Source organism: Dipodomys spectabilis, unplaced genomic scaffold, assembly GCF_019054845.1.
Source record: "Dipodomys spectabilis isolate Male_0828 unplaced genomic scaffold, ASM1905484v1 ptg000362l, whole genome shotgun sequence".
NCBI classification, from domain to species: Eukaryota; Metazoa; Chordata; class Mammalia; order Rodentia; family Heteromyidae; genus Dipodomys; species Dipodomys spectabilis.
The window spans coordinates 3,148,079-3,170,843 of record NW_024871039.1 but is presented as its reverse complement, the minus strand read 5'-3'; positions in this window follow the sequence as shown (position 1 = coordinate 3,170,843).

Genomic DNA, 22,765 nt, shown 5'->3' with positions numbered 1-22,765 from the left:
ACTTAGAGAGGCAGACCCAGCTGCTGGAGCAGCTGAAGCAAGTGCAGGGCTCAACAAACTGGAGGGACCAGGTGATGTCCCGAAGTGGCAGGACACCAGATCACAGGAGGAGTGCCAGCAGGCCCAGCTGAGCTTCCTGGCTTTCCCTGGGGAAGGGGAAGGCATGAGCCCTAGAGAAGCAAAAGGTAAGGAGGCGAGTCTCCCCCCATGTGACCATCACACAGGATGGAGATGTCCCCCAGACCAAGAGTGACATGGCTCTGAGAGTGCTCTTGGAGGATGAGATCCACAGGGAGAAACTCCTGCCACAAGAATTATGAGCCAGCTGCAGACACCTCCTGGCCAACCCAGCAGCTCAGTGCCAGACTGAGCTGGAGCCACAGACCCTCAACCCCATGAGCTGCCACCACAGCATGCGTGGGGATGTGAAGCAAGACACAGGCATCTGAGAAGAAAATCTGCTTCGCCCATGACCTGCCTGATGAGGTGGACTTCCAGAGTCCAGCAGGTGAGCTCCACCATTGATGCTGCCAGCTGTCGGCACACATCCAAACTATCAAGGAGTCCCTCATGGTGTGTAAAGAGCAGATGTTGGTCCTGAATGAGTTCTGTTGGGAGAAAGCCCAGTGCATGCACTGGCTTTACCAGGAGAAGATCGAGGGGAATGTTGCGGAGCTGCTGACACTCCTCGCCAGGGAAGGCACAGACAGCAATCTCCAGATGCCAGCACAGGCTGAGCCTCCCACCCTCCTCTCCAACACGGCATCAGAAGCAACTTGAAGACAGCATGGAAACTGGCAGAGGAGAATTCAGAGTTCCCGACCCCATAGTGGACTCCCTCAAGGAGTATGTCCTGCCCCAGATGCCCCACATCCAGATCTGCCCACAGCTCCCAGGCTCAGGGGAGGAGTGCTCTCTCACTTTCTCCTGTAGATTGATGTGGATGATGACTCTCTAAGTCACATACTGACTCTCAAAAGCCTTGGCAGCCACCAGAAGTAGGTGACCAAGTGGCTTTCTCTCAGGCCTCCATCTGGCGGGCAACGGGAAGGTTAAACTGGTGGTAGGGTAGGGTAGAGGCTCAAGGGAGTTGGCCCAAACTCAAGGGACATCTAATGGCCCATTGGTGGCCAGGAAAGAGTCCTATGTTTTGCTTATTACAAAGAATAAATTGTTTTCAAAGCAATAAAAAAAAGTCTACAAAGAAAGATTTGTTCTTCCAACCCTGGGGCTTGAACTCAGGGCCTGGCCACTGTCCCTGAGCTCTTTTTGATCAAGGCTGGCCCCACCTCCACTTCCAGCCTTTTCTGTGTGGAATAGAACCAAGAGCTTCAGGCATGCTAGGCAAACACTCTACCAGTGAGCCACATTCTCAGGTAGGATGATTTTTCCCCCTCCCAAACCCATATGGCTATTCCTCAGATAAATAGGAAGTAGGGGCTAGGATGAATATGAAGCACAAGTTTGGTTCCCCCCAAAATATTCCGCCGCCTCCTCTTCCCACACCCTGAATTGAAATTTCTCTTCTACCATTGAGGGATGAGAGAGGGAGAGGGGAGTCCCAAGAGAGTACCAAAAACCTTGGCCCCCTGAGTCCCACATCCTTCCCCACACAAGTGGTCCTCCAGATTGTGATTTTACCTGACTCAATGTAAAGTCTACACTGTCTCCCCACCACTGCAAAGCTCAGGATGAAATAAAAGTCAGCCCAGGCCTCAGCCCACACCCAAAGTGGAAGCTCCTAGTCTCAGACCTACTTCCACCTCTGACTGCCCCTAGTTAGGCCAGACCCACCATTCACCACTATGTTGGTGGTGATGACTTCATGGATGGATTCCAGGAAGAAGGTCTATGGCAAAGAGCAGAAGCAGCAGGGTGAGCATGGCAGAAGGTAGTTGGGTGATTGCTCTGGGATATTCCTTGGAGCCCTCCCATCCAGGCAGATCCATGCTGACCCATAGCATGGACAAGGCCAGGGGCTGAGACGAGATGGAGTAGCACTGGACTAAAGGAGGTACTGCTTTGTCTTGGAGGACTTGATTAATTCCAATTATAATTAATTCCAATTATATTTGGCCCATGCCAATCCCAAAGACAGCATGCAATGCCTCTCCCTGTTGTTGTTGGCCGTGAGAGCTGTCCCTGAGCTCTTTTACTCAAGGCTGGCACTCTACTACTTGAGCCACAATGCCGCTTTTGTTTTCTGATGGTTCATCAATAAGAGTCTCATACACTGTCCTGCCCAGACTGGCTTGGCACCATGATCCTCCAGATCTCAGCTTCCTGAGTAGCTAGGATGACAGGCATGAGTCACCAATGCCCAGTGTGTGATGCCTTTTGAAGGAATCTTGGCGAGTCTGTAAAGGAGCCCAAAGCGCCTGGATAGACCATGACTCAGTCAAGTAGCTTGGATGGGGGAAGGTTGACCTTCTAGCCATTTTGTTACCCCAAAATTGAAGATGCCAGGTGATGTTGTATGTACCAAACACTTGGCCAGCAGCCAACAGGCTTAGTGGGGGAAAAAGTAGAGAATATCCAAAGACTGCAGTGTAGAAATCTCTGATTTTGCATGCATGGTGTGTGTGTGTGTGTGTGTGTGTGTGTGTGTGTGTGTGTGTGTGTGTGTGTGTGTGTGTTTGTGTGTGTGTGTGTGTGTGTGTGTGTGTGTGTGTGTGTGTGAACTCAGGGTCTAGGCTCTATCCCTGAGTTTTCTTGCTCAAAACTAGTGCTGTGCCACTTGAGACACAGCCCCACTTGATTTTCGATGGTTAATTGTAGGTAAGAGTCTCAAGGACTTTTTGTCCATGGTGGCTTTGAATCATGATGGGTGCCCAATGGAAGCAAGAGTAAACACAACTCACAAGTACAATCCCTATGGTGGGCTACTCCTGCCCCTTGGTGGCCACACGTGGAACATGCTGTCCCATGCCATTATCCTCTAGAATTCAATTTGGGCAAGTTACTAGGGCCAAGCTGACTTTTGCTCACCCTGATTGCTGATGCCCGAGCAGGTCTGTTCCACCTTAGGCCAAGAGAGCTCCAGGAGGCCCAGCTTTCCAGGGACACAGGGAAGGGAGAGGTCAGTTCCAGGCTGAGCTAAGAGCCTTTGCCCACAGATACTCCTACTTGGCCTTACTTATCACCATAAGACCTGTCAAAGAACAACCCCAAAAAACAAAATTGGAGCTGTGCCTCCAAGTGGTAGAGCTCTAGCATTGAACCAAAGAGTTCAGGGACAGGGCCCCCAAGCTTTGAGTTCAAGACCCCCAGCTGACTTCCCCCATAAAACACAGCTTGTCTAAATGTGAACTAGTAGGATTTGTGCAGTGTTTCTGAAGAATGGTGATACTGAAGAAAGCACCCTAATTCTAGTGACAGCTGAACTTGTGACATACAGCTATGTGCTGAGTCCTTCACAGGGCGCTATTTACTGGGTCTTTCCCTCATGGGAGTTATGTTCTGAGTCCTCAAAAAGGTACTGTTTGCTGAGTCATCTCAAAGGGTGCTATGTGCTGAGTCCCTGAGAAAAGTGGCCCATCCTGGGTTTTTTAAAGCGGGCTTTGTGCTGAGTCCATTACACAACGTATTGTGTGCTGAGTCCTTCAAAAGTTGTGGTGTGCTAATGCATCCTAAAGGGTCCTGCTATGTGTGAGCCCTTGAGAAGAGAGGGATGAGGTGTATTTTGAGTGATGTGTGCCAAATCCTTTACATAGGGTGCTCTGTACTGTCCTTCAAATGGTGCTGTGTGCTGAGAGCTTTCACAGTGTGGTATGTGCTGAGTCCTTCAAAATTGTTCTGTGTGCTGAGTTTATTGGAGGAAGCTGTGAACTGGGTGTTTACACAGCGTGCTTCAACACAGAGTGTGATGAGTCCCTGGAAAATAGTGCTATGTGCAGTGTTTCAAAGCGTGCCATGCACTGAGTCCTTTACACTGTGGGCTATAGACTCCCTCCTTCAAACGGTGCTGTGTGCTGAGTACTCTACCCAACATACTACATGCTGAGTCCTTCAAAGGGAACTGTGTGCTGAGTCATTTACACAGGGTGCTTTGTACTGATTTTGGAAGTGTGTTGTGTGCTGAGTCATTCCAAAGTGTGCTATGTTCTGAGTCCATGAGAACTGGTTATCCCCAAGAATGACACAGACACAAACACAAACACACATACACACACCAGTGTCACCATGCACCTGCTTGGTGTGTAAAGTGGAGGGGGATGGAGGAGAGTCTCCTCCAGGGGTGGGGCTGAGGGGAGATTCGATCCCCTGGGCCGGTACTCAGGGTGAGGTGTAGTGCTGAGCTGAGGTAAGGCTGCAATTGTCATGGTCTAGAAGCCTCAGTTCCCAGTCTGGGCTGCAATTGTGTCTAGTGGGGGGGGGGCGGGGCCCAGGGGAGGAGGAGGCATGGCCCAGGAGCACACTTTGGTGGCAGCAATGGCCAGGAGCCCAAGGGGGCAGGGGTGTGTGTGCAGGGGCGGGGTGGCCCAGGAGAGGAGTGTGGGGCCCAGAGAGAGCTGGGAGAAGAGCGAGCACGAGCACTAGCACGAGCACTAGCACGAGCACTAGCACCAGTGGAAATGGCTTCAGTGGCTGGCGGCTGCTCCGATCATAGTGTGGGTCCTGGGCAGGAGCCCAGAGCATGCGGAGCCTGCATGGCAGGCACATCGCCACATGGAGCCCTTCGGAGGCGCCCAGCCATGGTGGCCCTGAGTCTGAGGTCCCAGTGCTGGGAGCAAGGCAGAGGCAGTGGCTGCTGAGACGGTGGTGGCCACAGGTTAGGAGGCCGCTGAGGCTGCGGTGGTGGCTGGGGAGGAGCAGAGGCTGTACACAGCTCCACCATGGGCCTGCGCTGTGTTTCAAACATGGCGCTGCAGGCTCGGACCCGCGGAGCCTCTAGCTGTCACCTGGCAGAGCTGGTGCGCCCCTGGCCTGCTTGTGGCCCTGACTTGGTTCTGGCCCTTGGTCCTCAGACTCCCGGCGCGCACCCGAAGTCGCAGCCTACAGCTTCTCCCAGCAGCACAGGTGAGTGGCCCACCTGAGCTCCCGCATCCCACAACCCCCCCTGTAAACCCCGTCCCCCAGTCTACCCTTCCGCCCCACCCTCGCAGACCCAGACCCTTGCCTCTTGCCTCCCCCTCCCTTCCTGCCTGCGCCTCCCCTGTGCCCCACAGTCTGTCCTGGCTCTGCCACAAATGCACCCCAGGGGTGGGGGGTGGAGGTGGGTGTCCACCCGGGTATCCCACCCTCATCCCTAGTGGCCAGTGTTCGAGGAAAAGGGGAGCTGCAGGGATGGGGAGTTGGGATCACCACAGAGCCCCTGGCTTGGAGCAGTGGGAGCCACACAGCCTTGCATCTGCATCCTTTCTCTCCCTTGTGGGAACCTGGTGGCTTTAGTCAGAGGTGGGGAGCAGCACCCCATACCTGCCTTCTTAGGTCTTTTCCTTTTTGATGGGGAGGGAGGTGTAGGATACAGAAGATAGGCCCCCCTTGCTGTGTGAGCCCTTGTCTTCTGTGCTCAGTCACACTTTCACCTGAGGACATTCCCAGAAGAGCCCAGTAGAGAGGTGAGGGCACTGGGGTCAGATAGAATGTGGGTATTTGGGAGAAAAACACACCCCCTCTGACACACATACAACTGGCCTGTATCCCCAACCCCAGCATTCAACAGTTCTGACTGGGTGATCACATTTCCCAGTTCTGCCAGCTTCTGCTAGTACTCCCAGTCCATCTGGTCTCCTAGTCCTCCCCAAGAATTTGCCAAGTTGCCCAGAAGTATGTAGGAGGGAAGTAGGGAGTCCAACCATGTATATAGCCATTAGGACCCCATCAAAGTCCCCAACTACACACCCAACCCAGGTCAGACACCTTTCTGGAGGCACCTGCTTTGTTTTCTGTCCAGGCTCTGAGACGCCACATGTCTTGGGACTCCTTCACCCAGCTTCCTGGCCTAGGGTTTTGGTGAATGGGGAGTCAAGGCTGGTTGTTCCCAATGGGAAGGGTCTGGCCCTGAAGAAAGGGAGAGTCAGGGTGGTTCTGCATTATTAGAGCATTGTTCCCCTTGGTTGCAATCTCCTGGTTCTGACAAGGGAACCCCTGTGCTCCAGCTAGTACATTGCCCAGATGAGAAACCAACAAACTCAGGAGAGGCACTGTTCTGAATCTGTGTGTTTGTGTATGTGCAAGAGAGAGAGAGAGAGAGACAGAGAGAGAGACAGAGAGAGAGACAGAGAGAGAGACAGAGAGAGCATCTTTCTCACTCATTGTACAGTCACCATGTCTAAAAAGAGCAAAAGCATTTTATTTGTGTGTATGTGTGTATTTGTTATTCTTTTTCAATTAATGCCTAGTATGAGTCCAGCCATAATTTTTGTTTTCTCTTTCACCGTTTCATGGCTCCTTTAGAGAAGGTTTCAGTAGATGTTCCTTTCCACCACTTTCTTCCCCTTTCCTGCAGCCCACGGTAGCTGCTGGACCTGCGTGGGTCTCCCCTAGGAGGCCTGTGTGAACCACAGACCAGAGTGGACACCTGCCCTTCTGTCTTTAGCCAGAAGGCTCATGAGGCTACTGTGATCACAGCCGCACTCTTCCAGCCAGACAGTCTGCTCTGGTGTGTATAGTTCGAGCTATTTCAAGGTTGGGAATGTGTCTGCCAAACATAAATAGGGAACGAGATGGGAGGTAGTAGTAAGGCAGGAGCTGTGAATCTAGGAGAGTCTGGGAAGTGACAAACGCTGTGATATAGCAGATGGTTCACCGCGACTGAGGATGAGAGGGGAATCTTACCCAGGGTATTGACGGTGTCAGTGGGCATCTGGGCAGGGGTCTCCGGGCCCCCAATGGTGGTGTGGATTCCCTCTAGGGGCAGTGCACTGGTGGGTAGTCCTCCCTGGAGTCCTGCAGACTCCAATCTGTGTCCCTCCCGGGCTGTTTCCAGCTGGGCAATGGTAGGCAAGTGTGTTCCCCCTGCTAGAGCCTACTTGGGATCAGGACATGGCAGTTAGCTAGGGCTCTCTGAATGCCATATTCTGTAACCTGCTGTAGGCTGTCTGGAAGGAAAAGGGGACCACTGACTTTGGAACCCTTTAAGTTTGATTGGGACAAGTTAAAATGCCAGCTTTTCCAGGGTTTTTCCCTTGAAGCTGGCAATTTCTACTAATGCTTGGGATACTGGGTCAAATGAGATGAACCATTTCAGCCACCAAACAATGACATTCAAGCAGCACAAGCAGAGTTGCCGAGTCAAATGGTCTCCTGGTATGAACGTCGTGCCTTGACTGCCTTTCTCCAACAGCTGCCGATTCTCCGTCTCTCTTGAGGGTGATCACTACTGTCGAGAATGTTGTGGGGAGCAGAAATTGTGATCTTGCCATCTGCAGCCTGATCACTGTGAGCAGAGACAATTCCCAGGACCTGTACTGGACTCTGTGAGATTCAGAGACCCAGGATGCCTCAGGGATCCTTTTCTACAACATGAAAATTGAGGGCCGGATATGGTGGACCACCCTGTCTGGCCCTAGGGAGTGCAGAGGAGGCCCCTTGAGCCAGGCTTTCACCTCAGGACAACCTTGTTCACAGCTGAGTGGGGAATTGAGTGCCATACAGCTGGTCAGTGGCTAGACAGAGATCTTTGAGAAGATAGGCATCCCAGAGGCCCCAGAATACAGTGAAGACATCATGGCTCATGTCCTTGGAACCAAAACAGTTAAGTGTGGTGGCACCAGGAGGGTGAGAAGAGGGAGAAGGGAGAACTGTGGGAGAGCTACATCAGGCTTTACCCCCACCCAGGATGCTTACCTGAGTTGGATGGGACTTTTCTGTAGTATTGTCATAGACAGATGCTCATCTATTTATCTAACAAACCGTTACAGTGTGTGCCAGTTCCTAGGGGGGAGAGAGTGGGGGTCATACACGATGAAACGTTCCAGTGCTGGTTCCACAGCACATGAAGAAATCTTGGTTTGAGCTGGATACCATTGCTTCACTCCTGTCATCCTAGCTACTTAGGAGGCTGAGATAGGAGGATTGAGGCTTAATGCCCAGGCAGAAAAGCCTGTAAGACTCTTATCTCCAACTGACTACCAAAAAGAAAATGCCAGAAGTGAATGAGTAGCTCAAGCTGTAGACTGTTGGCCTTGAGTAAAAAGGCTCAGGGACAGCACCCAAGCTCTGAGTTCATGCCCAGGAGTGACACAAAGAAAGGAAAGAGAAAGAGAGTAGGGAAGGATGTAGGGAGAAAAGGAAGAAAGGAAGGAAGAAGGGAGCATGCAAGTCTTGGTTTGGAGTCTCTGGATCAAGGGAGCCAACCATTTACAATCTCTGTGAGGACAGTTTCAGAGCCTAAAGCTAGTGTGTAGTACCAAGCCACTGACACATTCATGACATCAGCAACTTCATGACATCCAAATCTGAGTGGTCGCTGACTGCAGAGGGAAACAGCCTCGGGTAGACCCTAGGGCTCAGGGTGGGTCACAGATTTTCAATCTCCCCTGGCTCACCGAGTTTATTTTCTGGTCAGATAAGAAGAAACTTTCCAAGTGCTAGGGAGGTATAGGGTGAGGGAGTGGCAAGACGGGGGTGTCAAGGGATTAGCAGGAAGATGAAGAGGGAGGACAATCCCAGCTCCAGTGTGTCAGGCCATGGGAGCCATGACCTCAACTGACAACCTAGACTATCAGTGATAGAATCTTCAACCCAGCCACATGGCTATTAAAAGTCCTGGCACTCTGGGTTCACCGTTGACAACCTGGCTGTCATCCACTGCAGGATGCCTGTGCAGTACATCCTTGGGGACTGGGACTTTTGAGGGCTCAATCTGAAGATGACACACCCAATGTTCATTCTTCAACCAGAGACAGAGGTAAGCGTGCCACTGGAACAGGACACCCAAGGATTGAGGGCGAGGGTCAGACACGTGTTGCCCCCAGACTTGCTCTAGGGGACTCTAGGCCCCTTGACTACCATCCTCAGAGGTAGAGGTGGGTCTCTTTGCTGGCTCAGCCTTTAGTCTAGATGGCAGATGTGGGAGGGGACGACGGAAGGTCCAGCCTAGTGGGAAAACAGGAGGCACTGGGCTGGGAGCAGGGTTGTTTCTTTGAGAATACTCACAACCCAGGAACATTCCTGAGATGGATCAGCCATTTTCTCCTCCCTGAAAGAGAGGGACCTAGAGCCCTCCAGTCTGCATCCTTTGGCTGAGAAATTCATTCATTCCCATGTCCTTTGTTTGGATAACTAGATCTCACCTGACTGCCCAGTGTCAAGGCAGGACAGTGAGAGATCTTGAGTCCTTGATGAGGTCACAGGATCCTCAGTATGAGATTGTACTTGAGTGTCCTGACTTGGTGCATGGTCAGTCCCATCTAAGACTGCCATGACCTAGGACATAGAATCTAGAGAATCAGAGCAGAATGGGGTCTATTCTGTGAGTCTTGAGTATTATGTGTGAGCTTTGAACTCCCGTGTGCTCACCTGCTTCCTTTTCTTGGGTGGGTCTATGCTAGAAAAAGCTTAAAACTAGGGCCTGGGTCCCATCCCTTATTTCATGCTCAAAGCTAGCACTCTACCACTTGAGCCACAGTGCCACTTCCGGTTTTTTTCTTTTTGCTTATGTGGTGCTGAGGAATCGAACCCAGGGCCTCATGCATGCAAGGCAAGCCCTCTACCAGTGAGCTACCTTCCCAGCCCAACGGCATCCAATTCTTGACCACAGTTGATGCTCTGGATTGGATGTCGACTATCGGACCTCAATTTCCTCCTGGGACAGTTGTGAGTAAATAAGGGACTAATACAGAGGGACCTCTGGAGCAGGGCCAGGCACAGAGGGAGCAGGTGTCAGATACAGTTCTCAACAATTCTGTGAGCATATGACAGGAAGTTGCCGGGAAAAGGCTCAGATGGGGTCTGTTATTAATCATGCAACAGGTGTGGGACTGTGAAACAAAACATGGCTGTCTTTCATCATTACCCTGTCCCCATGAGGAAGGGATCTTTCACTCTATTCATTTTTCCAGCTGGGGAAAATGAGTCATGGAGAAGCCAGGTGACCTACTTCTGACCTCCAGCTGACAGGAATCTTGGCCTGATTTCTCTGCCATGCTTCCTAAGACAGTGCGTGTTATTCAGTCCACTTCATGTGGTGGGAAGTCCACTTCTTGTCATTTGTGGGGATTGAATTCTGGGCCTGGATGCTATCCCTGAGCTCCTCAGAACAAGGCTAGTACTCTATCCCCTGAGCCACAGCACACTTCCGGTTTTCTGTTGGTTCTTTGAGGATAAGAGTCTCACAGACATTCCTCCTGAGCCAGCTATGAACCACGATCTTCACATCTCAGCCTCCTGTGTAGGTAGGATTATAGGCCAGAGACACCCGCACCTGGCTTAAGTGTAATTCTGGACCTCTCTCTCTCTCTCTCTCTCTCTCTCTCTCTCTCTCTCTCTCTCTCTCTCTCTTTCTCTCTCTCCCTCTCTCTTTCTCTCTCTCAGGAATTGGTTGAAGGAGTGTTGGAGGAGGTGGCCCAGCATCCCCATGTGGCTGGAACCCAAGGTGGCCCTCTCATTCTGGAGGTGGGCTGTGGGTCAGGAGCTGTTTTGCTCAGCCTGTTGAAGCAGCTTCATGAGGTAAGCCCCTCTGTGCCCTGGCTAGGCAGTGATGGTTATTCATTGTCCATCCAATGAGTCCTTGCCTACATCCCTCTGCTACACCGTTGAAGGAAAGTGGATGAGTAGATGTTGCCTTGTCCCCCTGCCCAGCACAATCCCGGGCCTCTGACCTATACCCCCACCTATCTGACAAGACCCTGGCTATAAGGCAATAAAAACACACTGTGTGTACTACGCTTTGTTTGGGAGTGTTGTTTGGTTAGGGGGGCGGGATTCAGAGGAAAGACCCCAGACCTGATTCCTCCAGGGGGACATTTGTTCTTGTGACAGATCCAAGTCATTGCTGTGGATAAGGATGAAGCCTCCATCAGAGTGACCCAGAACAATGTTCAAAGATAGGTAGGCTGTTGAAGTATCAAACCCACTCATGTCTGCTTCGTACTCCCAACAAGGAGGTGTAGTATGGGTGGCCCGGCCCTGGGCCTAAGGAATTATAAATGGATGGTGGTGGTCAGGAGTTCATGGCTCCCACCCATCATCCTGGATCTTTGGGAGGCTGAGGTCTGGTGGTTGTGACTCAAAGCAGCCCGGGCAGGAAATTCCAGGAGATTCTTATCTCCCATAAACTGTCTTCCTCCCCAAACCCACACACAAAAATCCAGATATGGTGCTGTGGCTCAACTGGTAGAGCCTCAGCCTTGAACAAAAGAAGTTAAGGGATAACACCCAGGCCCTGAATCCAAACCCTAGGACTAGCACAATCATAAAATAAATGAACAGTGTACACTTTTTATCTGACTACCAAGAAAGATGTATTCAGTTTTCTCGCTGGTACATGTAGGCAAATGTAAGGGGCTCCTTTTGATGTTCCCCCAACCCTCTCCTTCTCTCCTTTATCTGTCCAGGCTTACGTTGCAGGACAAAATTCAGATCATCCCCCTGGATGTGACCTTAGGTACCCTCCCCCATCCACCTCCCTTGGGGTCAAGATCCTGGATGTGTTCCCTGTTGGGAGGATGAGGCACCACAGAGATGAGGGTAGGTATCCCCAACACTCACACACATACACACACACAAGCACACAAACACCCCTAAGCCAACTTAGAGTAGCCTTTTCCAAAGACACTTTATCTCCTTGGATTAACTGACCTAGGAGAAGAATTTGATCGTCTGTAACTGATTATTTTAACTTGGGCTTGCTAGTTGACAGGAGATAAATGGGAACAAATAACAACCGAAAAGCCTTTGGTGCCCGACACCTCTGGCTCAGGGTCAAGCCTGACATCCTGGCTACTCAGGAGGTGGAGATCTGAGGATCACAGTTTGAAGCCAGCCATAGGATCGAAAGACCGTGAGACTCTACTCACCATGGAACCACCAAAAACCAGAAGTGGCATTTTTGCTGAAATGGTAGAGAACCAGCCTTGAGCAATAAAACTCCTAGATCCCAAATCCTCAGTTGAAGCCCACAAAAAGAAATGGCCCTGTCTTGTTGTCCAAAGATTGCCCAGGCCTGGAGCCCCTTCTCACGGAGTGTGATACAACACCTGTCTCTGGTTGGTGTATCAGGGCCTTCAGAAATCCGGTGGTGGAATCCAGGCCTTCCCCTTCATGCATTCTCAACCCACACTGGCTGGAAGGTGGAGCCTGACAAGGGTGGCAGCCTGCACAGCGGAGAGGCTCCAGCTTTGCCAAAGTGATTGGAAAGGGCTTCTTGGAGACAGCACATGAAAAGGGGGTCTTGTTTAACAAGAAGGATCTGAAGGAAGCACAGAGAACAGAGGTGCTACAGATGATGGGCAACATAGCAGAGCGTGTTCATTTCCAGCCAGGGCTGCTGGTGAGAGACTTGGTATAGATGTACGAGACTGTCTCAAGACAGGCCTGAGGGGTCACAGAAGAACAGCTATCCAGGGCTGGGATTGGGTCCTAGAGGTAGAGGGCTCACCTAGCACACAGGAAAGCATGGTTTTGATTCCTAGGTCCTGCATACACAGAAAAAGCTGGAAGTGGCACCGTGGCTCAGGTGAAAGAGCTCTCCCCTGCAGACACAGAAAGTCAGGGACAGTGCTGGGCCATGAGGTCAGGCCCCAGGGCTGTCACTTAAAACAGTTCTCTCAGGGACCTTTGTGACAGGTAGATGGCTATGCCCTGAAGCTCTTAGTAGGTCCATCTGTGCTTTGTGTCTCCTTTGACAGAGGGGAGCTGGACACTCCTTCTGCCCTGGGCACCCCTGGGCCTGGTTACCAGCAACCCTCCCAACATCTTCCACCGGGACATGGAGCAGCTGGCTCCAGAAGTCCTCAGGTATCTGTTGGGTGGGGCATGGGGACATAGGGCAAGCCCCAGAACTCTGAGTGGGTCTGATCCACTCCGGAAGACCAGGTTATCCGGAGGAGGTAGATGGGAGCTTAGAGGGGGTTAGTGATGTGGAGGGGGCCCTTTAATCTCCATGGCCCCACCCAGATTCTAGCCTCCCTTTGCTTTCCCTGAAGGAGGTAGAGGGGTGTCTAGGTGGTAGTGTCTAGAGAAGGACTAGGTGGAAATTCGGAAGAACTAGACACCTTAAGCTATGAGCCGGTGGCTCACACCTGTCATCCCACACCTGTCATCCTGGCCACTCAGGAGACTGAGATCCAGAGGATCTCATTTCCCAGCGAGGAGGAAAGTCCCACGAGAGCCTCATCTCCAATCTCCAACCAGAATTGGCACTGTGGCTCAAGTGGTAGAGCACTGACCTTGAGGAAAATTAGACATCAGGGACAGTACCCAAGCCCTGAGTTCAAGCCCCTCCACCAAATAAAAAAACAAAAAAACAAAAAAACAAACAAGGGTCTCATATCTAAAATATACTTGGAACTCAAAAAATTAAACCACCCAACAACAAATCCTCAAAGAAACAACTGCCCAATAAGTAAGTGGGCGAAAGACTTAAAGAGAAGCTTCTCTGAAGAAGAAAGAAGGATGGCCAATAGACACATGAAGAAATGTTCAACATCCCTAGCCATAAAAGAAATGAAAATCAAAACAACATTGAGATATCACCTCACTCCAGTTAGAACAGCAAAAATCAAGAACTCTAACAACAACAGATGCTGGAGGGGATGTGGACAGAAAGGAACCTTACTTCATTGTTGGTGGGAATGTAAACTTGTTCAACCACTTTGGAAAGCAGTATGGAGGTTCCTCAAAAGACTCCACATAGAGCTCCCCAACGACCCAGCAATCCCACTTTTGGGCATTTACCCAAATGATCACAAACAAGGCCACACTAAAGCTACCAGCACAACTATGTTTATTGCAGCATTATTTACCATAGCTAAGACATGGAACCAACCCAGATGCCCCTCAGTAGATGAATGGATCAAGAAGATGTGGTATATATACACAATGGAATTCTATGCCTCCATCAGAAAGAATGACATTGCCCCATTTGTTAGGAAATGGAAAGGCTTGGAAAAAATTATATTAAGTGAAGTAAGCCAGGCCCAAAGAAACATAGGTCCTATGGTTTCCCTTATTTGCAATATCTAGTATAGGTATGAGTCAAGCGGAAAAAGTCAGATAATGTGATGTTAGGAAAACAAAACCTCAAATATGTATTTTAATGTTTTTGTTTCTTTCATGCATGTGTTTCTAACGCATTTATAAGATTATTTCTTTGTTGCTTTGTATGTCCCTCCCCCACAGTGTAACCCCTGCTTTCACTATATTTGATGTCAGTATAACATGTGGAGGAGACGGGGACAAACAAGTCGTTTAAGGATTCAGGTGGACCTGTTGCAACAATGAGAAGTACAAAATGTCATGTCAAAACCAGCTTTACAATGTCGGTGAGGGGGGGGAGGGGGGGTATGATTGGGTGGGAGGGAGGGGGGAGGCTGGGAAGGGAGGTGAAGGGTAAACAAAGGAGGAGGATGCAATGCTTGGTAAGAAATGTATGCATTATCCTGCCCATGTAATTGTAACCCCTCTGTACAGTATGTTGTCAAATAAAATAAAATAAAATTTAAAAAAAAAAAAAAAAAAAAAAAAAAAAAAAAAAAAGAAAGAAAGACACCCCTTCCTTGCTTGCAAGAGATGGTGAAGTAGTAGGGTTTCTGTGTTTGTGAGACCAGATGCTGACCTCACAGTACAGACATTTCTAAGAAGTCCCCAGGTTTACCCCAGTGTGAAGCCAAAGCAGGGTGGGTGGTGCCTTACCAAGAACTCCAGAGGTCGTGGCCTGTGGCAGGCAGGGAGTGGGTGAATGGGAGCTGGAGTGGAATGGTAGTGTCAATTATATGCTCTCTATCCATGGAAGAATGGTTTTGGACGCTGTTGACCAAGTCTGAAGTGTAGGGTTACATTTAGTTTGTGTCTTGATGAGTTGGGTTTTCCCTTGGTATAAGAAGGTGGCTGCAGAGGAGGCTACAATGCTTGATAAGAAATGGACTCCTTTTATGGCTAAGGGTTTGAGCATTTCTTCATGTGTCTATTGGCCATACTTCTTTCTTCTTCAGAGAAGTTTCTCTTTAAGTCTTTAGCCCACTTATTTATTGGGCAGTTGTTTCTTTGAGGATTTCTTGTTGGGGGATCTAATTTTTTGAGTTCCAAGTACATTTGAGATGAGACCCTTGTCCATTTTATGGCTAGTGAAGATCTTCTCCCAATCCATAGGCTTTCTATTGATCTTGCTAGCTATGTCCTTTGCCATGCAGAAGCTCTGCAACTTCATGCAATCTCATTTCTACAACCTTTCTTTGATTTGTTGTGTTTCTGGGTCTCTATTAAGAACATTTTGGCCTGGGTCAAGGAGACCTAGGGTTTCTCCTATTCCATCCTGTAATGTTTTCAGAGTGTCTGCTTTGACTCCGAGGTCTTTGATCCATTTGGTGTTGATTCTGGTGCAGGGTGATATATAGGGATCTAGTTTTAGTTTTCTACAAGGTAATAACCAATTTTGCCAGCACCATTTACTGAAGAAGATGTCTTTCTTCCATTCTATTTTTTTTATCTCCCTTATCAAAGATTAGATGGCTATAGGTCTTTAGGTTCATATCTGGGTTTTCAATTCTATTCCATTGGTCCTGAGGTCTGTTCTTGTCCCAGTACCAAGCTGTTTTGATTACTATTGCTTTATAGTAGAGTTTGAAATTTGGTATTGATATTCCTCCAGCAGTATTCTTTCTGTTGAGGAGTGTTTTTGCTATTCGAGGTCTTTTATTGTTCCATATGAATTTTTGGATTGCCTCTTCTAGTTCCTTGAAGAATGAGGTTGGAATTTTGATAGGTATCACATTGAATTTGTAGATAGCCTTGTGAAGTATTGCCATTTTCACAATGTTAATCTTTCCAATCCAAGAGCATGGGAGTTTTTGCCATTTTTGGCTTAAGGTGTCTAGTTCTTCAGACACCTTAAACCATGAGCCGGTGGCTCACACCAGTCATCTCACACGTGTCATCTTGGCAACTCGGGAGGCTGAGATTCAGAGGATCTCATTTCCCAGCCAGGCATTAAAGTCCCTCCAGAGCTTCATCTCCAATCTCTAACTGGAAGTGGCACTGTGGCTCAAATGGTAGAGCACTGGCCTTGAGGAAAATTAGACATCAGGGACAGTACCCAAGCCCTGAGTTCAAGCCCCTCAACCAAAACAAAAAACAAAAAACCAAACAAGAAAGAAAGATACCTCTTCTAGCTTGCAAGAGATGGTGAAGTAGTAGGGTTGCAAATCAAAACAACATTAAGATACTACCTCACCCCAGTTAGAATGGCAAAAATCAAGAACTCTAATAACAACCGATGCTGGAGGGGATGTGGACAGAAGGTAAACTTACTTCATTGTTGGTGGGAGTGTAAACTTGTTCAACCACTTTGGAAAGTAGTATGGAGGTTCTTCAAAAACTCCACATAGAGTGCCCTTGTGACCCAGCAATCCCACTTTTGGGCATTTATCCAAATGTTTACAAACAAGACCACACTAAAGCTACCAGCACAACTATGTTTATTGCACCATTATTTACCATAGCTAAGATATGGAACCAACCCAGATGCCCCTCAGTAGATGAATGGATCAAGAAAATGTGGTATATATACACCATGGAATTCTATGCCTCCATCAGAAAGAATGACATTGCCCCAATTGTTAGGAATTGAAAGACCTTGAAAAAATTATATTAAGTGACGTAAGCCAAGCCCAAAGAAACTTAGGACCCATGGTTTCCCTTATTTGCAATATTTAGTATATATATGAGTCAAGCAGAAAAGGTTAGATAAGGTGATGTTAGGAAAATAAACCGTAAGGTATATATTTAATTTTTTTTCATGCACTTGTTTCTAATGCATTTATGAGATTATTTCTTTGTTGCTTTGTATGTCCCTCCCCCACAGTACAACCCCTGCTTTCACTGTATTTAATTATGGTATAATTTGTGGAGAGGAAGGGGAAAAACAAGTCGTTTAAATAAGGATACAGGCTGACCCTTGCATCAATGAGAAGTTCAATTTGTCATATCGAAAACGAACTTTACAACTTTGGTGGTGGGGGGGGCGGGGAGGGTTGGTTGGGGAGCATGGGGAAGCTGGGAAGGGATGGGAAGGGGAAACAAAGGAGGAGGTTACAATGCTTGATAAGAAATGTACTCCTTATCTTGCCCATGTGATTGTAACCCCTCTGTACAGTATTTTCAAAATAAAAAAAGAAAGAAAGAAAAGAACTGAAGAAAAAAAAAAAGAAGTTGGGTGTAGCCGGGTGCTGCTAGTGGCTCACAACTGTCATCCTAGCTACTCCGGAGGCTGATATCTAAGGATCACGGTTCAAAGCCAGCTTGGGCAGGAAAGTCTGTGAGGCTTTATCTCCAATGAACCACCAGAAAATTGGATGTGGTGCTGTGGCTCCAGTGGTAGAGCACACAACTTCATCTGAAGAGCTGAGGGCCTTCTGGCAGGCCCAAAGTTCAAACCCCATAACCTATAACCAAACAAAAGGTAGCTGAATTTTCTGCATAACTGTGTACAGTAGAAATGCCATGATGTGTTCTGAATCATTCCAGATATGTGAGAAGCTCTGGGTTTTGTCTACAGTTGGTCTGATGATGGTAGTGCCATCATCTCTGGGGTGGAATATTCAGGGTGCTCAGGGACTGCTGAGGGTTTGGGCTACCAGTGTGTGTGTCTGTGTGTTCATGTGTGTGTCTGTGTGTGTCTGTCTGTGTGTTTGGATGTAGAGGACCTGGGCCTTGAACTCAGGGTTTTGGTGAAGTTCCTATGCTTCTGTGCTCAAAGCTAGTGCTCTAACACTTGAGGTACAGCTCCATTTCTGGCTATTTGGTGGTTCATTGGAGATAGGAGCCTCACAGACATTTCTGTGCTGGCAGGCTTTGACCTCAGCCTCCTGAGTAGCTAGGATGACAGATGTGAGACTCCAGTGCCATATTTGTGTGTGTGTGTGTCTGTGTGTGCGTGTGTGTGTGTTTTCCTCATCTTTCTCTGTCCCCTTCCTGGGTGCCTGTCTGTCTCTTTCTGACCTGGGATGGTGCCCCTCCTCCACACTGACCTTGCCTTTAGCCTCCTATCAGGGTCTACAATGAGTCCTAAATTGCCAGAGACCTGAGTTCAAGCTTTTCTTTGGGGCCCAAGTCCAGCTGTCCAAGCCTTTGCCTGCATGCATGGGATTCTGGATCAGCCGGGCCAGCTGCAATAGAGTCTTGCCTGTCTCTGGGTGGGGAACTGAGACATGGAATGTCCTGCCATTTTCCTCAGCTAGACCTCTGGCTGCATGTCCCTCTCTGCAGGCTGGCAGTGAGTGGGGGAAGGGTGTTGCCTGTGGCTCTGGCCAACTCCAGCTTGATAGTGGACTGAAGGCCACCCAAGCAAGGAGGATTCCGGGGTGCATTGGAGGTGAGGCCAGGGTGGCTTGGAAGTGTTTGTTGGTGTCTAGGAAATGTCAACATACTTTATCACAGACAAGTCTATCTTCCAGCCCCATCTGGGCCTCTCAAATCCTTCTAGAGAATTCTGGATGCCCAGAATACAGAGGCACAGACTTCAGATTCCAGGGCCAGGGAATTTGGGGATGAGAGACTGGTATGGCCAATACCTCAATGTTCTGGGGCATTAGCCTTGACCTGGGTATGCCCCTTCGTGTACATTCACTTCTTAACCCAGAGCTGGCCAGAAACAGGCCACTTGTGGTGCTGTGGAAGTGGCAGGAGTGGAAGTGAGATCTAGGATGATCAAAATCTGGAATTATGGCCTGAAGGAACTGGGGCAAAAAGTGTCTTTAAAAAGAAAAAAAAACAACTCTTAGAGCTGGATCTCAGGGCCAAGGCACTGAGCTTCCTTTGCTCAAATCTAACACTCTACCACTTGAACCACAGCTCACATTTCTTCTTTTTTAGTAGTTTAGTGGAGATAAGAGTCTCACAAACTTTCCTGCCTGGGCTGGCTTCAAGCTGCCATCTTAAGAGCTCAGCCTCTTGAGTAGCTAGAATTGCTGGTATGAGCCTCTGGCACCTGCTAAAGATTTTACTGTGTGTGTGTGTGTGTGTGTGTGTGTGTGTGTGTGTATTTACCAAGGCTTGTACTCAGAGCCTAGGTGGTATCCATTAGCTTGTTTGCACAAGGCTCATGCTCTACCACTTGAACTACCGTAGCTCTGCTTCCCAGCTTTTTGGTGATTCATTGGAGATAAGAGTCTCCCCACCCAGGCTAGCTTTGAATCTTGATTGATCCTCATGTGTCAGCCTTGAGTAGCTAGGATTATAGGCATGAGCCACTGGCATCCAGCTGCAAGGATGTCTCTTCATACTGTCTTCTGTTCTAACAGCTGTCTACTTGACCTGGCCTAGATCTCTGATCTCCACATCAGGTCCCAGCAGCCCTTGACTGTGTGGAGAACATAAAGCTCAAACCTGTCAAGCATCCAATTTCTATGTCCTCAGGGGAGGGTATGGTTCCTCTGAAGCCTGGAGGAGTAGGGGGAGGGGAAGAAAGGTTAGCTGTAGATGGTTGCTAGGCTGGGAGAGAGGTACTCTGTCTTAGCCAAGAAGGAAAGTGTGGCCAGATGTTAATAGCTCATGCTCTCATATTCCTAGCTCCTCAGGAGCTGAGATCTAAGGATTGGCATTCAGAGGCAGCCCAGCTCACTTTTCTTTCTTTCTTTTTTTCTTTTTTTATATCAGTAGGATCTTTTTTTGTGAAAATACTGGACAGAGGGGTTACAATTACATGGGCAAAATAATGAGTACATTTCTTATCACGAGCTCACTTTTCTTTCTTTTTTTTTTTTTGTAGGTCAGATAAAGAAATTTAATAAATATTTCAAATAAATATGTAATAAAATTATGCAATAAAATGTCAAGAATGGGCAACTAATGGTATGAGGTTCCATAAAGGAGAAGACATGAGTGGAGTGTACTAAGAGCTGTTCAAGCTTATGATTCAGAGGTTAAGAAACCAAGTACTTCATTTACTCAGGCAGTTCCTTGCTGACACGTTGTCTACTTGGTTGACCTTTGAAAACAATTAAGCAATACCCCATCCATTGGTAGGCTCCGGGAGCAGATCTGCTTGATGAACTGAAGTCCACTTCAGTTATCCATATAAGCAGTTCAGGACAAGAACCTTTCCCCTCTCTTTTTGCCTCCCCTCTGCCCACAACTGTTTATTTCATCTCATACACAGCTACTACAATGTTTTATTTCATTGGGGGAAAAAAATCTGTATAAAGAACCAAATCTGATTCCCTTGAAGAAAACATTTACCACAGTTAATAAAACTCAGGAGACCAGGGAGGAGAAAGAGTGTACTGCCCTGTGCCAGCTCTGTCACTATCTTAGCTCTGACTAAGGCCTTGTGGAATAGGAATCACAAGTGTCCACAAGAACTCTGCTTGGCCTTCTGACACTTTTCTGTTAGACGTTAGCATCTAGCATCTGCAATTTAACATCTGATGAAATCCAGAGAGATGCCATGGCAGTTATTAAAATATGTGTGAATAAACAGAATGCACAACCAGCTCACTTTTCTAAAGTGCGTGAGAATTTCCTTTCCCAATAACCACCTGAAAGATGGAAGAAAAACTGTGGCTCAAGTGGTAGAATTGCTAGCCTTGAATGAAAATAGTGAGGAATAGAGCCCGGGTTCTTAGTTCAAGCCCTAGTACCAAGATGTGCCCATGCACACACACACACACACATACACACACACAAGAAGGTGGTAATGATAAGCTGAGCTAGAACTGGGGCAGTCCAGAGGCACAATCATAGTAAACTCTCGACACGTAAGTTATTTCTCCCCAACTCCTTCTTGGGCTGAGGGGTCTGGGCCATGACAGTAAGTGCCATGGAACCTGCACCTCCATCCATGCATAGGGTACAGAACCAAGGGAAGAACACGATGGATGCTCATTTATACTCAGTGCATGATTGCAGACCTTCATCTGCCACTGAACAAAGCAGTGCTCTGAGCTCTGGGACTCCTGGGATAGCCACTGCTACAAGCAGCAGCCAGCCAGCTGTGGATTCCTGAGCCTACAAGTCTTTCATGAGCCCAACTCACCCCCACCCAAGGTGTGCCTGACAAATTTGCCCCCGTGCGTAGGCATTACCTGCTGTGCCATCTTGAAGCTCTTGCCCCTCCTGGTCCAGAAACCTGGTCTGAAATGCTGATTTACTGCTCAGATCCACACTGCACCCATGAGAGATGCTATTCTGATGTCATTCTGGCCAATGTCCTCCATGCCCCAAGGCTAGACCCTTCTCTGATACTTTGGCCTGCTCTGTAGGCAAAGGCTCCCAAAGAGGCTGCTTTCAACACTTGTAGGACACGTAGATATTGGGAGACTCTTAGGGGCCCACTGGAAATTACTCTGCCTAGAGCCACAGAGTGAGGTTCAAGCATGCCAGCTATTGGTCATGGGGCTAGAACTCTGGGCCTGGGCACTGTCCCTTCAGCTCTTCAGCTTACCACTTGAGCCACAGTACCACTTCCAGTTTTCCTGGGGTTAATTGGAGATCAGAGTCTCCCGGACTTTCTTGCCCGGGCTGGCTTTGAACCATGATCCTCAGATATCAGCCTCCTGAGGATCTAGGAGGATAAGCATGAGCCAGCAGCACCCAACTGATTTGGACTTCCACCACAGTGGACTAGGAACTCCTGAAAGCTTTTCTTTATTTTTTATGTGCCAGTACTGGGGTTTGAACTTAGGGTCTGGGCTCCGGTCTCTTTAATATTTGCCTCAAGGCTGTCACTCAACCACTTGAGCCACAGCTCTATTTCTGGCTTTTGGTAGTTCATCGGCAAGAAGAGTCTCACTAACTTTCTTCCCCTGAGCTGGCTTTGTCCCAGGACTTCTGATCTCAGTCTTTTCAGCAGCTAGGATTTACAGGGGTTGAGCCACCACTGGCATTGGGCTAGAAGCTTTTCTTAAGCAAGTGTTCTTCCCTGCATTTGCCCTGACTCCTCCATGTAAAGGAGGCCTGAGGGTCAGGAGCTGTGAAAAATAGACTTGGAGCCACAGGAAATGGCTGGGGTCCATGGTGAAAAGCCAAGCTAATCTTCCCCCTGAGCCCCATTCTGGGACCTCCACACTCTGCCCTCCCTGTGACTCAAGTACAAACCTTGACCCAGCCTTGAATGTCCTGCCGGACTTGTCTGAACCCACAGAACCTTCATCCACCCACAACACCTATTCTACACAACACTTCAGGAAACTTTGTGCATTGTTGTACCTTCTGCCTGAGGCTCTCTATCTTGTTCCACATTTTAGAACTCCTGTGGAATTTTGGCATTGGTTATATCACCTCCAGGAGCAAGTCTTTCCTTCCCTTCTTCTTCTTTCTTTTTTTACTATTGAGTTGCTAGAGATGAACTTGTGCAGGCTGACTGGCAAATGCTCTAGCTTGGTGTGCGTGTGTGTGTGTGTGTGTGTGTGTGTGTGTGTGTGTGTGTGTGTGTGTGTGTGAGTGAGTGTTTGTGCCAGTCCTGGAGTTTGAATTCATGGCCTGGATGCTATCCCTGAGGTTTTGTGCTCAAGGCTAGAACTCTATTACTTGAACCACAGCTCTACCTCTGACTTTTTGGGTGTTTATTTGGAGAAAAGTGTCTCATATAGACTTTCCTGCTTGCAATTTTGATCCTCAGATCTCAGCCTCCTGAGTAGCTAAGAGTACAGGGGCGAGCCACCAG